Here is a 13,680-nt window from a genome sequence, read left to right on the forward strand (position 1 = left end):
AAGGGTTAGTTTGGTCATTTCAAGTGGTGACCAAAAAATTTCAGGAGGCGCGAAAAGTAAAAATCTTGGTTTTAAATCTGTAGCCCATGCACTTTCATGGATGGTTTTAGATCATATTCCTCACATCGGTTTAAACATTGATAAATTCTCTCCCGACCCTCCATGCACAATTTACCCATTTTTTTTGCTTAAAAAAAATTCGGTTTCTATTTACCGAATTTTTTCTGAATTTGCACTAAAAAAAATTTGATTTATGGGTACCGAATTTTTCTACAAGGGCAAAATTGGAATTTTGAGGGGTTGGAAGAGAATTTATCTTAAACATTTGCAAATGATTCATTTTTTTTTGGGGGGGGGGGGATTATTTTAAATAGTGTTTGCAGGTGATAATTTATCTTCCAAACCCGCCTTTCTGAATTGATGTTGAATTTTTTGTTTGAGCTCAGGTCCACTTTGGCCTTTCCACATCTTAGCTACATCAAATGGAAGATGACATGCAACTTGAAGCTTGGGATTGTAAAGCAGCTGTTTTATCAAGGATTCTTTTTTAAGGTCCTCATTAGGATTACCCGTATTATACTCAGCCTGCTCGAGATAATCTGCAGCCTAAAGTGAAACATAGATTGCATCATGAATACTTCTTAACTGAAAGTTCTAAAAGAAGAAAAGTGTATATCAAGATCAATCAATTAAAATAAGGGCAAATTATTATCACAAAAAAAAAAAAAAAATCAGGGCAAATTATACTCACTTTGGTTACTGCTCGCAGGACAAAGAGAAAAGTGAAATAAAAATTTCCGACACAATCAGGGTATTTTAGGACTCGATCATACGACAAAGTCAGATCTTGTCCCCAATAGAATAATAAAAAGAAAGGAAAGACGTTAGTATCATCTTAATTTATGCTTTGCATTAGAGTAACGATTTATATGTTGCCAAATTATTTTTGTGCATAAGAAAAAATATAACAGAAGAGTACCTACATGCTTAAATATGCTATACTGTATTGATATCATTAGCATGAAAACAATAAAAATATTTCGTTTGAAACAGAAAAATTAAGGCCCCGTTGACTTTATGAAAACATTTTCTATTTGCATTTTCAAAATGTATTCATTTTAACTTGCTAATAAGATGTGGGAATCTTGAAGTGAACCATTCTGATGGAAAGAAGATAAAATGTTAAGTGGGGATGATTTATTTCTGGAAATAATGAATTCTTTTTGGCATTTTCATTGTTCCAATAACTGCACACAATTTGTTTGCTTCAAAAGTCTCTTATCATCAGTAAAAAAAAAAGAGTCTCTTATCTCCATGTTAGCAAATTAAAGTGAACATAAATAAAAGGCTGTCAGAATAATGATACCAGAGAGCAAAACACCCAACAAGCAAACCCAAAAAAGCAGGATTTATTCTTGAATGAGTCCCAGTTACAATATAGTCAATAATGCAGCTTTAAGGAACCAGCCTTATCAATGTCACATTCTTACACAGTTCAATCATGTTGTTTGATGATAATATATATTCACAAAATAAAATTCAATATAGACAAAAAAAAAAAAAAAAACCTTATAAAATGAGGTGAAGAACAGTGCCAGGTTAGACAAACACCTAACGATTAACTAAGCAAATTAAGATCTTGTTTCAATATAAAAATAAAATAAAAACACCAACTTGTTCTTCAGTAGAGCCATTTGTGGTAGGCGGGAGTATGCTCTACATTAAACATTACATTATCACAAAGTCAGCCAGAATTCTCAAAGTATAGAATCAAATGAATAAGAATGCAGTACATGTTACAAAAATGAGAACAACCTGCAATTGACCCACGAATATGTCATACATCTTGACATACTGCACATCATAAAAACTCCAAAATTGAACGGATAACACCTGGAAACATAACTTAGAACTTAACGGATGGAACATACCTCTGTTAAACGTTGCAATGTTAGGTTCCGATATGCCAGAACCGGGAAAAACTTTAGAAGTGTCTCAAGCTGCGATGTCAGCAAAAGTTAAAAGATTTCAGTAGTGACTCCTCAACAACAAATTCATTTTGAACAGAAGAAGAACCTACCGACGGTGATTCAAATATATAAGCCAAGGGAATCCATGATAAGAAGGCATGTAATGTGGTCAGTGTAGCGCGTATGAGCTCGGCCCTTTGGGATGCTGATAGCACATATAGGCATAACTCATGTATGAGTTGAAATTCACTGCAAACAACCAAGTATAATTCTCAACAAAATATAGACACTTCGTATAAAGTAAATGTAGATAAATAACAATCGTTAAGCAAATACATGACCATCCATTGCATGCATGATAAAGAGTGTTAGATATAAAACTATTCCCAAGCTTCCACCTAATAACTTGGGCTTTCAGGATAGTTATAACAAAGGAGTCCGAGATGAACAGACATATCAGATGCAAAAAGGATAATGCTAAAATTCAACAACGAAATTATGAGCACGATTATTTCCAGATCATAAACAAAAATAATTAAGCCAATAAGTAGATACAGGTTAAAATCCTACAACCAGCATCTCCACTAACGCCTAGCAGGGATAAGGCTCTGTGCATCTACCCTACCAAGACAGGTAAACATGTTACATGCATTACTTTCACATCCTTGGAAAATGTCAAACCCATCATCATAGTTTTCTAAGCCTAATCTCTGGAGTAAGGTGAGTAATTGAAATCCTAATTGTCACAACAACTGCTTCCTGCAGAAGTCAAATGAAAAAGATCAGTTATCTACATATCAAACAAGTAATTAAATTATGTACAACAAATACATATCAAACAAGTAATATTATACTAGACCAAACTTTTTTCAAGGAACTAATAAGCTTTGAATGGCTGAAAAGATGTCCTTCAGCAATTCTATCGGAGGTAGGTCCCATTTCATGAACAAATTTGCTGAAAGTCTAATCAGAAGATGCATCAATGTGATTACTTCATTTCTTTGTAGCAGCATCTGAAAGACCAATAAGTGCAACGTCAGATACATTCTATCGTTCTAGCAAGCAGATATAAATAGGCGTGCAAATGCGATGTTTTGAAAAGAGAAGAATAGAAAAGAAACAGAGAAGCTATATCAAATTCTTCTTACCTGATGAATATTCATTTTTGTTCTAATTGCTACTATTTGATAAATAATTAATACGTATGTTGCAGATACTAGCCACAGAAAGAACCACACATACTTCGCAATTATATAAGAGATAAAAATTTTACAAGATTACAACTCTTTCACCTTCGGATTATGTCAAAAAGCAGGATAAGTGAGTGGAATTATGAAATTATGAGTATTTTATTTAAGTATTGGAATGGCAGTAGAACAAATTTAAAAGACAATGCAGCAGCAATTTGATTTAAGGTGGCATATGAATAAAAGAAGCAACCGAAAAGAGGAAAACAACCAACACTCTTAACAAATTTACTTACTGTTTGAACCAGATTTTCTTGACCATCATCAGAAAAGAGAATCTTCAATGCAGTTCCGAGACCAAGAACCCGAAGCTTTCCCCATAATCGACACTTATCCCAACCTACATAATCCATCAATGCACTGCATGCTGCAAAAATCATTCCATTACCAACGAGTCAAATGAATATTAGTGTGTAAATTGCATCGGTAATACAACAAAGCAGATACAAGGAGTGTTTGTTTATAGTATAAAAATAAATGTCTTCAGATAAGCACTTAAAAAGTCCGGTTCATAACACAAAACTGTTAAACTATTTTCCTTCCTACAACTTCATTAGCATCATAAAGCACGTCCATAAGAGACTAAGCCACAATAAGCTATGCGAGTAAATAAATGACACTATTTAGTTAAGGCTCTACGTCTTCCATGAATTTTTAGTTAATACATGATGTTTCTGAATTGATGTTGAATTTTTTGTTTGAGCTCAGGTCCACTTTGGCCTTTCCACATCTTACCTTCATCAAATGGAAGAGGATATGCAGCTTGAAGCTTGGGGTTGTAAAGCAGCTGTTTTATCAAGGATTCTTTTTTAAGGTCCTCATTAGGATTACCCGTATTGTACTCAGCCTGCTCGAGATAATCTGCAGCCTAAAGTGAAACATAGATTGCATCATGAATACTTCTTAACTTCAAGTTCTAAAAGAAGAAAAGTGTATATCAAGATCAATCAATTAAAACCAGGGCAAATTATTATCACCCAAAGAAAAAAAAATCAGGGCAAATTATACTCACTTTGGTTACTGCTCGCAGGACAAAGAGAAAAGTGAAATAAAAATTTCCGACACAATCGGGGTATTTTAGGACTCGATCATACAACAAAGTCAGATCTTGTCCCCAATAGAATAATAAAAAGAAAGGAAAGGTGTAACACCCTAACCCATACTACCCTTAAAACGTAATTTTAAAAAACTTTTTAACAAGTGTAAAGGCAGAGTGCCACGCGGTAATTAAAACACACAAGCATACACACACAGAGCATCATGAATTTAACATGAAAAGCAACAGCGGATTTAATCAAACCAAGCATGCATATATGTATACATATATATATACATAAGCCAAATTCATCCCTAAGGATGCCACTTATACAAGAACTAGCATAACAAAAGGTAACACCGATATACGATGAAATCCAAGCGTAACCCCGACTCGATGTTACATTACCAGAGCATTTACTATTTACAAACCCTAGTCAAAAGCTAGTACTAAGAGGAGTAATCTATGCTAAGTCTCCTCACCAAAAGGTATCTCAACACCACGCTAGAACAGCAGTCTAAACGTCGGCACAATCCTCAGCCTGAATATCTGAACCCCCAAAGGTCCAGCAAATAACACAAAGCAGAGAGTTAGAAAACATAATCGCATATCATACGAGTATAAGAAAGGTCTTACACTTTCGAACTACATCATACATATTCTAACTCACGTCAAAACATCGCACCAAACAGTTATCAATTAATAAAGTTTAGCACAGTTCAACCAGATAATGTCACATACCATTTATCAAATATATGCGCATTTACCCTAATGTATCTAATGCCAATCATTCTATGTCATGCCATCCCTAGACACGACTAATGCATGTGGTACCAATTGCCTTCATATCCCTCATGGATAAGTTAAACAGTTTTATATCCTGCTGGATAGCAGCTCTAGATCTTATGGATTCATCTAATCCGATCCTCGGCTTCCTTATGGACTCAAAAATCCATTTAAATCTATTGGAACCCTAGTTTCCAATTCAACATATATATACATGAATGCATGTATGTTTACACATATCATCAATATGATATTTCTCTAGCTCGAAGCTACTCTTTTATGAATGCGGGAACACAATCCTAACACATTCACTTAACATTGCAAATTAATGCCAAAACATAACATTGCTCACATTAAGCTACAACTTATTGCATACACGTTTATCAATCATATAACGATTAACAATAAGCATTAACAGTATCAACATGTATCAACAATCATGTAAGGATACTCCTAAACCATGTTACAAGTGCCTAATTGCACTTAAAACAATTATCAAAAAGTTGCTGTCACAGTGCTGTTCGCTGAGCGAATCCGTAGCGAACCCGTAGCGAACACGTAGCGAACACGTAGCGAACACGTAGCGAACACGTTAGCTGTAGCGAACAGGTAGCGAACTACATCAGAGGGTTACAGGTACATGGCGAACAGATAGCGAACCCGTAGCGAACTTATTCGCTAAGCGAATCCGTAGCGAACAGGTAGCGAACTCATTCGCTAAGCGAATCCGTAGCGAATCCGTAGCGAACTACACCAGAAATATCTGTTCTTGAGTTGTCTAAGGCGGTTTAACATTGATTCCACTCAAAAATTCATCCAAACATGTTATAAATTCATATAAACAGCCATTTCAAACATATATGGTATCAAGGAACATTAATCATCCCTTCCAAACATCCAAATACCTCTAACAATCAAAATCAAGCCAATTTCTTGGGTTTTAAGTAACTTTCATAAACTTAACAAAAATGATCCAAACACATACATATTTATCATGAAATCAAGCTAGTGATTAACACATACAAAGTGATGATGAAGAACATCACACTCACATACAAAAGCTTATCAAAAGTCTAAAAGAAATTGAGTGGGAGAGTTCGGGAACGGAGACATAGACAATCTCCCCCCTCCTTGTCACTCAAGAATCATGAATTCTAATCTCTTACCTTAAGAAAAGATGATGATCCAAGCCTTCTCTTGCTCAAGCTTTCTCTCTTGATCAAACCCTAGCTTAGCTCTATGGTTTTGCTCTTGCTCTACTCACTCAAAACTCAAAGAAATGAATTGTAATACTATTCATGTTGATATTGCTACTTATACCAATCCCTAAAGTCATGGACCAAGCCCAATTGGCTTAGGCCCAAAGCCTCTCACGCCCATTAAGCCCAAAACGAGTGTTCTCGCGTCTAATAACTTACGTTCGGCTAAATAATTATTCGTCGCTCACTAAAATAATAAAAGCCATTTAATAAATAAAAATACATTTATTAAAATATACGAATACGAAAAATGGGTCGTTACAATCCTACCCCCCTTAAAAGAATTTCGCCCTCGAAATTACCTAGAAACAGATCGGGATAAGAATCTCTCATCTTGCTTTCCAACTCCCACGTTGCATTCTCACCAGCCGGTCCTCCCCACACGACTTTCACGGATGCAATCTCTTTGTTTCTCAACCTCTTCACTTCTCTCCCTTCGATTCTCAAAGGCACAGTCTCGATGGTCAAGTCATCCCTCACTTGAACATCGTCCGATTCAATCACGTGTGTCGGATCAGACACATACTTGCGCAACTGTGATACATGGAAAACATTGTGCAAATTCGCCAATGATGGCGGTAATGCAATCCTATACGCAACTTTCCCAACTCGCTTCAAAATCTCAAATGGTCCAATAAACCTCGATGTCAACTTCCGCGACTTCAACGCACGTCCTACTCCAGTAGTCGATGTAACTCGTAGGAATACATGATCCCCTTCTTGGAATTCAATGTCCTTCCTCCTCTTATCATGATAACTCTTCTGTCGACTCTGAGACGTTTTCATCTTCTCACGAATCATCCGAATCTTCTCTGTTGTTTCTTGTACAATCTCTGGTCCAAGAATTGCACCTTCTCCAGTTTCATACCAACACAGAGGTGTCCTACACCTTCTCCCATACAAAGCCTCAAACGGTGCCATTCCGATACTAGAATGGTAACTGTTGTTGTATGTAAACTCTACCAATGGCAAACAAGAATCCCAATTCACGTTTTGCTCCAAAACACAAGCCCTCAACAAATCCTCTAAGGATTGTATCGTCCTCTCCGACTGACCATCTGTCTGAGGGTGATACGCTGAACTCAACCTCAACTTCGTTCCTAAAGCTTCTTGCAAGCTTTCCCAAAATCTAGAAGTAAATCTCGGATCTCTATCCGAAATAATACTTGTTGGAATACCATGTAGCTTCACAATCTGCTTCACATAAATCTCGGCCAACTTAGGCACCAAAGTACCTTTCCTAATAGCAATGAAGTGAGCACACTTCGTCAGACGATCTACCACTACCCAAATCACCTCGTTACTTTTCTTGGTCTTCGGTAAACCTCCCACAAAATCCATTGCAATGCTATCCCATTTCCATTCGGGTATAAACATTGGTTGTAACAAACCAAACGGCTTCTGATGTTCAATCTTCGATTTCTGACAAGTTAAGCATGAATAAACAAATTCAGAAATTTGCCTCTTCATTCCCGGGCACCAAAACAACTTCCTCAAATCCTGATACATCTTGGTTACTCCAGGATGAATACTCAAACCACTTCTGTGACCTTCTTCCATGATCATTCTCTTTAATTCGGGTACATCCGGTACACAAACTCTTCCGTGAAATCTCATGACTCCACCTTCGTCAATCTTGATATTGGTCTCCTTACCTTCATTGATGAGTACCATCTTCTCCATCAATCTCTTATCCGATTTCTGACGTTCTTTAATATCTTCAAGAAAAGGATTCGTCAATCTTAACATCCCAAGCTTCACACTTGAAGAAGTAACCTCACACACAAGACTCAAGTCTCGGAATTCTTCAATCAACTCCAACTCTTTCACCATCAATGATGACATATGCAAAGTTTTCCTACTTAATGCATCGGCCACCACATTGGCTTTTCCGGGGTGATAACTCAATTCAAAATCGTAGTCCTTTAAGAATTCGAGCCATCTTCGTTGCCTCATATTCAACTCCTTCTGGTCGAATAAGTATTTCAGACTCTTGTGATCACTGAAAACTTCAAACCTCGATCCATACAAGTAGTGTCTCCACACTTTCAAAGCAAACACCACTGCGGCTAACTCCAAATCATGCGTTGGATAGTTCCTCTCGTGAACCTTCAGTTGTCTCGAAGCATATGCTACCACATTACCCCCTTGCATAAGCACTCCACCAAGTCCTAACTTCGAAGCATCGCAATACACGACGAACGACTCTTTGGCATCAGGTAAAATCAACACGGGTGCAGTAGTCAATCTTCTCTTGAGCTCTTGGAAACTCTTCTCACAAATACCATCCCAAACAAACGCTTGATCTTTCCTCGTCAACTTGGTTAACGGCAAAGCCAACTTCGAAAAACCTTCGATGAATCTTCTATAATAACCGGCTAAACCAAGGAAACTTCTAATCTCTGAAACAGATTCCGGCGTTCCCCACTGTGACACAGCGTCAACCTTCGCAGGATCTACCGCGATTCCTCCACTTGAAATTATATGCCCTAGGAAACTCACCTCTTTCATCCAAAATTCACACTTAGACAACTTGGCATACAACTTCTTCTCCTTCAAGACTTGTAAAACAATCCTCAAGTGCTCCTCGTGCTCTTCCTCGGATTTTGAGTAAATCAAAATGTCGTCGATGAACACCACCACGAATCTATCCAAAAATGAATGGAAAATTCGGTTCATATACTCCATGAAAACTCCAGGTGCATTGGTCACACCAAACGGCATAACTGAATACTCGTAGTGCCCATACCTCGTCCTAAATGCAGTCTTAGGTATGTCTTCCGTCTTCACTCTAATCTGATGGTATCCAGATCTCAAATCGATCTTACTAAACACACAAGCTCCAACTAGTTGATCCATCAAATCATCTATCCTCGGAAGTGGATATTTATTCTTGATCGTCACTTTGTTCAACTGACGATAGTCTATACATAATCTCATGCTTCCATCTTTCTTCTTCACAAGCAATACCGGCGCTCCCCATGGCGAAACACTCGGTCGAACAAACCTCTTCTCAAGCAGCTCTTCAAGTTGCTTCTTCAACTCATTCAACTCTGACGCTGACATTCGATACGGCGCCATCGATATCGGGCTAGTTCCAGGTACTAGGTCGATAGAAAACTCTACCTCTCGCTTTGGAGGCACGTCAGATATATCATCCGGAAACACATCTGGGAATTCACAAACGATCGGTAACTCTTCTATCTTAACTCCTCCTTCGAGTTTCAATGATGCAAACATCATGAACATCTCGGCATGTTCTTTCAACGCTTCCGATACTTCCTTCCCGCTCATCAAATGCAAGTTCTCCTCCGGCTTCGGAAAAACAACGGCCTTCTCACGACAGTTGATATGAATCCGGTTGAAGATTAACCAATTCATACCAAAAATTACATCCATACCACTAAGTGGAATACACACTAAATCCATACCAAAGTGCTTATCAAAAATGGTTACGGGGCAATTACGACATACTTGTCGGGTAATCACTGAACCATTAGCAGGAGTTTCTATTTCCATCCTACCCGTCATATCCGTTAAAGGAATACTAAGACGCTTCGCACAATCCAAAGAAATAAAAGAATGCGTCGCTCCCGTATCTATAATCGCAATTAAAGGAGTGTCATAGATGAAACACGTACCTCTAATGAGATTGTCCTCAAGGCTAGCATCCTCTCCACTCAAAGCAAACACCTTGCCCATCACCTTCTTGGGCTTCTTGCAGATTATACTCTTGTGGCCCTCCTCACCACAGTTGAAACAAAACACTCTTGTCCTACACACTTCAGTTTTGTGGCCTAACTTCCCACAATTCAAACACTTGTCCAATTTCTTCTGGCAATCATACGACATATGACCCCGCTCTCCACATTTGTAACAACTTCCATTCACCGGCTTCTTACCACCACTTGTATTACCCCTACCGCGGTTATCATAAGGTTTTCCGCGCTCTTGTCCTTTCCCTTTTCGGTCGTTCACAGCCTTGTAGTAGTTCACCTTAGCTCTACCATCTTCATCACAAATCCTACTCTTGTTCACAAGGGTTGCAAAATCCCTTATCTGTGAAAATCCAATCATATGTTTAATGTCTGGACGTAGACCACTTTCAAACTTCACACACTTGTCGTTCTCCGCTTCCAAAGTGTTGTAATGCGGGCTAAACGCACACAAGGTTTCAAACTTGACGGCATAGTCAGCCACCGTCATATTTCCCTGTTTCAACTCCATGAATTCCACCACCTTCTTATTCTTCACATCCACAGGAAAATACTTAACCAAAAATTCTCTTTTAAACCTCGCCCATGGTATAGCCATACCACCGGGTCCTAGCCTCAACTTGGCATTCTTCCACCACACATTCTCTTCCTCACGCAACACATATGTTCCAAGGGTTGTCTTCCCTTCCTCGGAACAATCCATTGCTTCAAAAATTATTTCAAGTTCCTCCAGCCACTTGTGAGCTCCATCCGGGTTGTAACCTCCGGTAAATGTTGGCGGTTTCTGCTTCATGAACCTTTCCAACCTCATCTCTACCTCTCTTCCAGGTTGATGATCTCTAACCACTATGTTGGTGAGTGCGGCCAAAGCCTCCGCAATCTGAGCATTCGTCCTCGCAGCAGCCATGATTCCTGAACGAATCACAACTAGACGTTAGAAAGTACTAACAGTGTTCCCTACACATGCTCATACGGGGAAAAGAAAAGTCCTAATTGGTTCACACGAACCGACCTGCTCTGATACCACTATTGTAACACCCTAACCCATACTACCCTTAAAACGTAATTTTAAAAAACTTTTTAACAAGTGTAAAGGCAGAGTGCCACGCGGTAATTAAAACACACAAGCATACACACACAGAGCATCATGAATTTAACATGAAAAGCAACAGCGGATTTAATCAAACCAAGCATGCATATATGTATACATATATATACATAAGCCAAATTCATCCCTAAGGATGCCACTTATACAAGAACTAGCATAACAAAAGGTAACACCGATATACGATGAAATCCAAGCGTAACCCCGACTCGATGTTACATTACCAGAGCATTTACTATTTACAAACCCTAGTCAAAAGCTAGTACTAAGAGGAGTAATCTATGCTAAGTCTCCTCACCAAAAGGTATCTCAACACCACGCTAGAACAGCAGTCTAAACGTCGGCACAATCCTCAGCCTGAATATCTGAACCCCCAAAGGTCCAGCAAATAACACAAAGCAGAGAGTTAGAAAACATAATCGCATATCATACGAGTATAAGAAAGGTCTTACACTTTCGAACTACATCATACATATTCTAACTCACGTCAAAACATCGCACCAAACAGTTATCAATTAATAAAGTTTAGCACAGTTCAACCAGATAATGTCACATACCATTTATCAAATATATGCGCATTTACCCTAATGTATCTAATGCCAATCATTCTATGTCATGCCATCCCTAGACACGACTAATGCATGTGGTACCAATTGCCTTCATATCCCTCATGGATAAGTTAAACAGTTTTATATCCTGCTGGATAGCAGCTCTAGATCTTATGGATTCATCTAATCCGATCCTCGGCTTCCTTATGGACTCAAAAATCCATTTAAATCTATTGGAACCCTAGTTTCCAATTCAACATATATATACATGAATGCATGTATGTTTACACATATCATCAATATGATATTTCTCTAGCTCGAAGCTACTCTTTTATGAATGCGGGAACACAATCCTAACACATTCACTTAACATTGCAAATTAATGCCAAAACATAACATTGCTCACATTAAGCTACAACTTATTGCATACACGTTTATCAATCATATAACGATTAACAATAAGCATTAACAGTATCAACATGTATCAACAATCATGTAAGGATACTCCTAAACCATGTTACAAGTGCCTAATTGCACTTAAAACAATTATCAAAAAGTTGCTGTCACAGTGCTGTTCGCTGAGCGAATCCGTAGCGAACCCGTAGCGAACACGTAGCGAACACGTAGCGAACACGTAGCGAACACGTTAGCTGTAGCGAACAGGTAGCGAACTACATCAGAGGGTTACAGGTACATGGCGAACAGATAGCGAACCCGTAGCGAACTTATTCGCTAAGCGAATCCGTAGCGAACAGGTAGCGAACTCATTCGCTAAGCGAATCCGTAGCGAATCCGTAGCGAACTACACCAGAAATATCTGTTCTTGAGTTGTCTAAGGCGGTTTAACATTGATTCCACTCAAAAATTCATCCAAACATGTTATAAATTCATATAAACAGCCATTTCAAACATATATGGTATCAAGGAACATTAATCATCCCTTTCAAACATCCAAATACCTCTAACAATCAAAATCAAGCCAATTTCTTGGGTTTTAAGTAACTTTCATAAACTTAACAAAAATGATCCAAACACATACATATTTATCATGAAATCAAGCTAGTGATTAACACATACAAAGTGATGATGAAGAACATCACACTCACATACAAAAGCTTATCAAAAGTCTAAAAGAAATTGAGTGGGAGAGTTCGGGAACGGAGACATAGACAATCTCCCCCCTCCTTGTCACTCAAGAATCATGAATTCTAATCTCTTACCTTAAGAAAAGATGATGATCCAAGCCTTCTCTTGCTCAAGCTTTCTCTCTTGATCAAACCCTAGCTTAGCTCTATGGTTTTGCTCTTGCTCTACTCACTCAAAACTCAAAGAAATGAATTGTAATACTATTCATGTTGATATTGCTACTTATACCAATCCCTAAAGTCATGGACCAAGCCCAATTGGCTTAGGCCCAAAGCCTCTCACGCCCATTAAGCCCAAAACGAGTGTTCTCGCGTCTAATAACTTACGTTCGGCTAAATAATTATTCGTCGCTCACTAAAATAATAAAAGCCATTTAATAAATAAAAATACATTTATTAAAATATACGAATACGAAAAATGGGTCGTTACAAAAGGAGTTAGTATCGTCTTAATTTATGCTTTGCATTAGAGTAACGATTTATATGTTGCCAAATTATTTTTGTGCTTAAGAAAAAATATAACAGAAGAGTACCTACATGCTTAAATATGCTATACTGTAATGATATCATTATCATGAAAACAATGAAAATATTTCGTTTAAAACAGAAAAGTTAAGGCACCGTTGACTTTATGAAAACATTTTCTATTTGCATTTTCAAAATATGTGTTCATTTTAACTTGCTAATAAGATGTGGGATTCTTGAAGTGAACCATTCTGATGGAAAGAAGATAAAATGTTAAGTGTGTTGAGGCAAAATGCAAAATCCCAATTTGATGTTTTAAAGATAACAAACATCTTAATTATATTTTAAATGTAATTCTGATCTCATTGTTATCTAACAAGTGCTCTTGAGTGTTTTAATTAGT

The 13,680-nt window shown here is 37.8% G+C and overlaps 1 pseudogene; it reads right to left on the minus strand.

Annotated features, from left to right (window-relative positions):
- Positions 1-366: 366 nt before the first annotated feature.
- The window catches only part of LOC123896149, a 99,520-nt pseudogene continuing 86,206 nt past the window's right edge, over positions 367-13,680 (minus strand).

This window comes from Trifolium pratense, linkage group LG7 (genome assembly GCF_020283565.1).
Source record: "Trifolium pratense cultivar HEN17-A07 linkage group LG7, ARS_RC_1.1, whole genome shotgun sequence".
Taxonomy (NCBI): domain Eukaryota; kingdom Viridiplantae; phylum Streptophyta; class Magnoliopsida; order Fabales; family Fabaceae; genus Trifolium; species Trifolium pratense.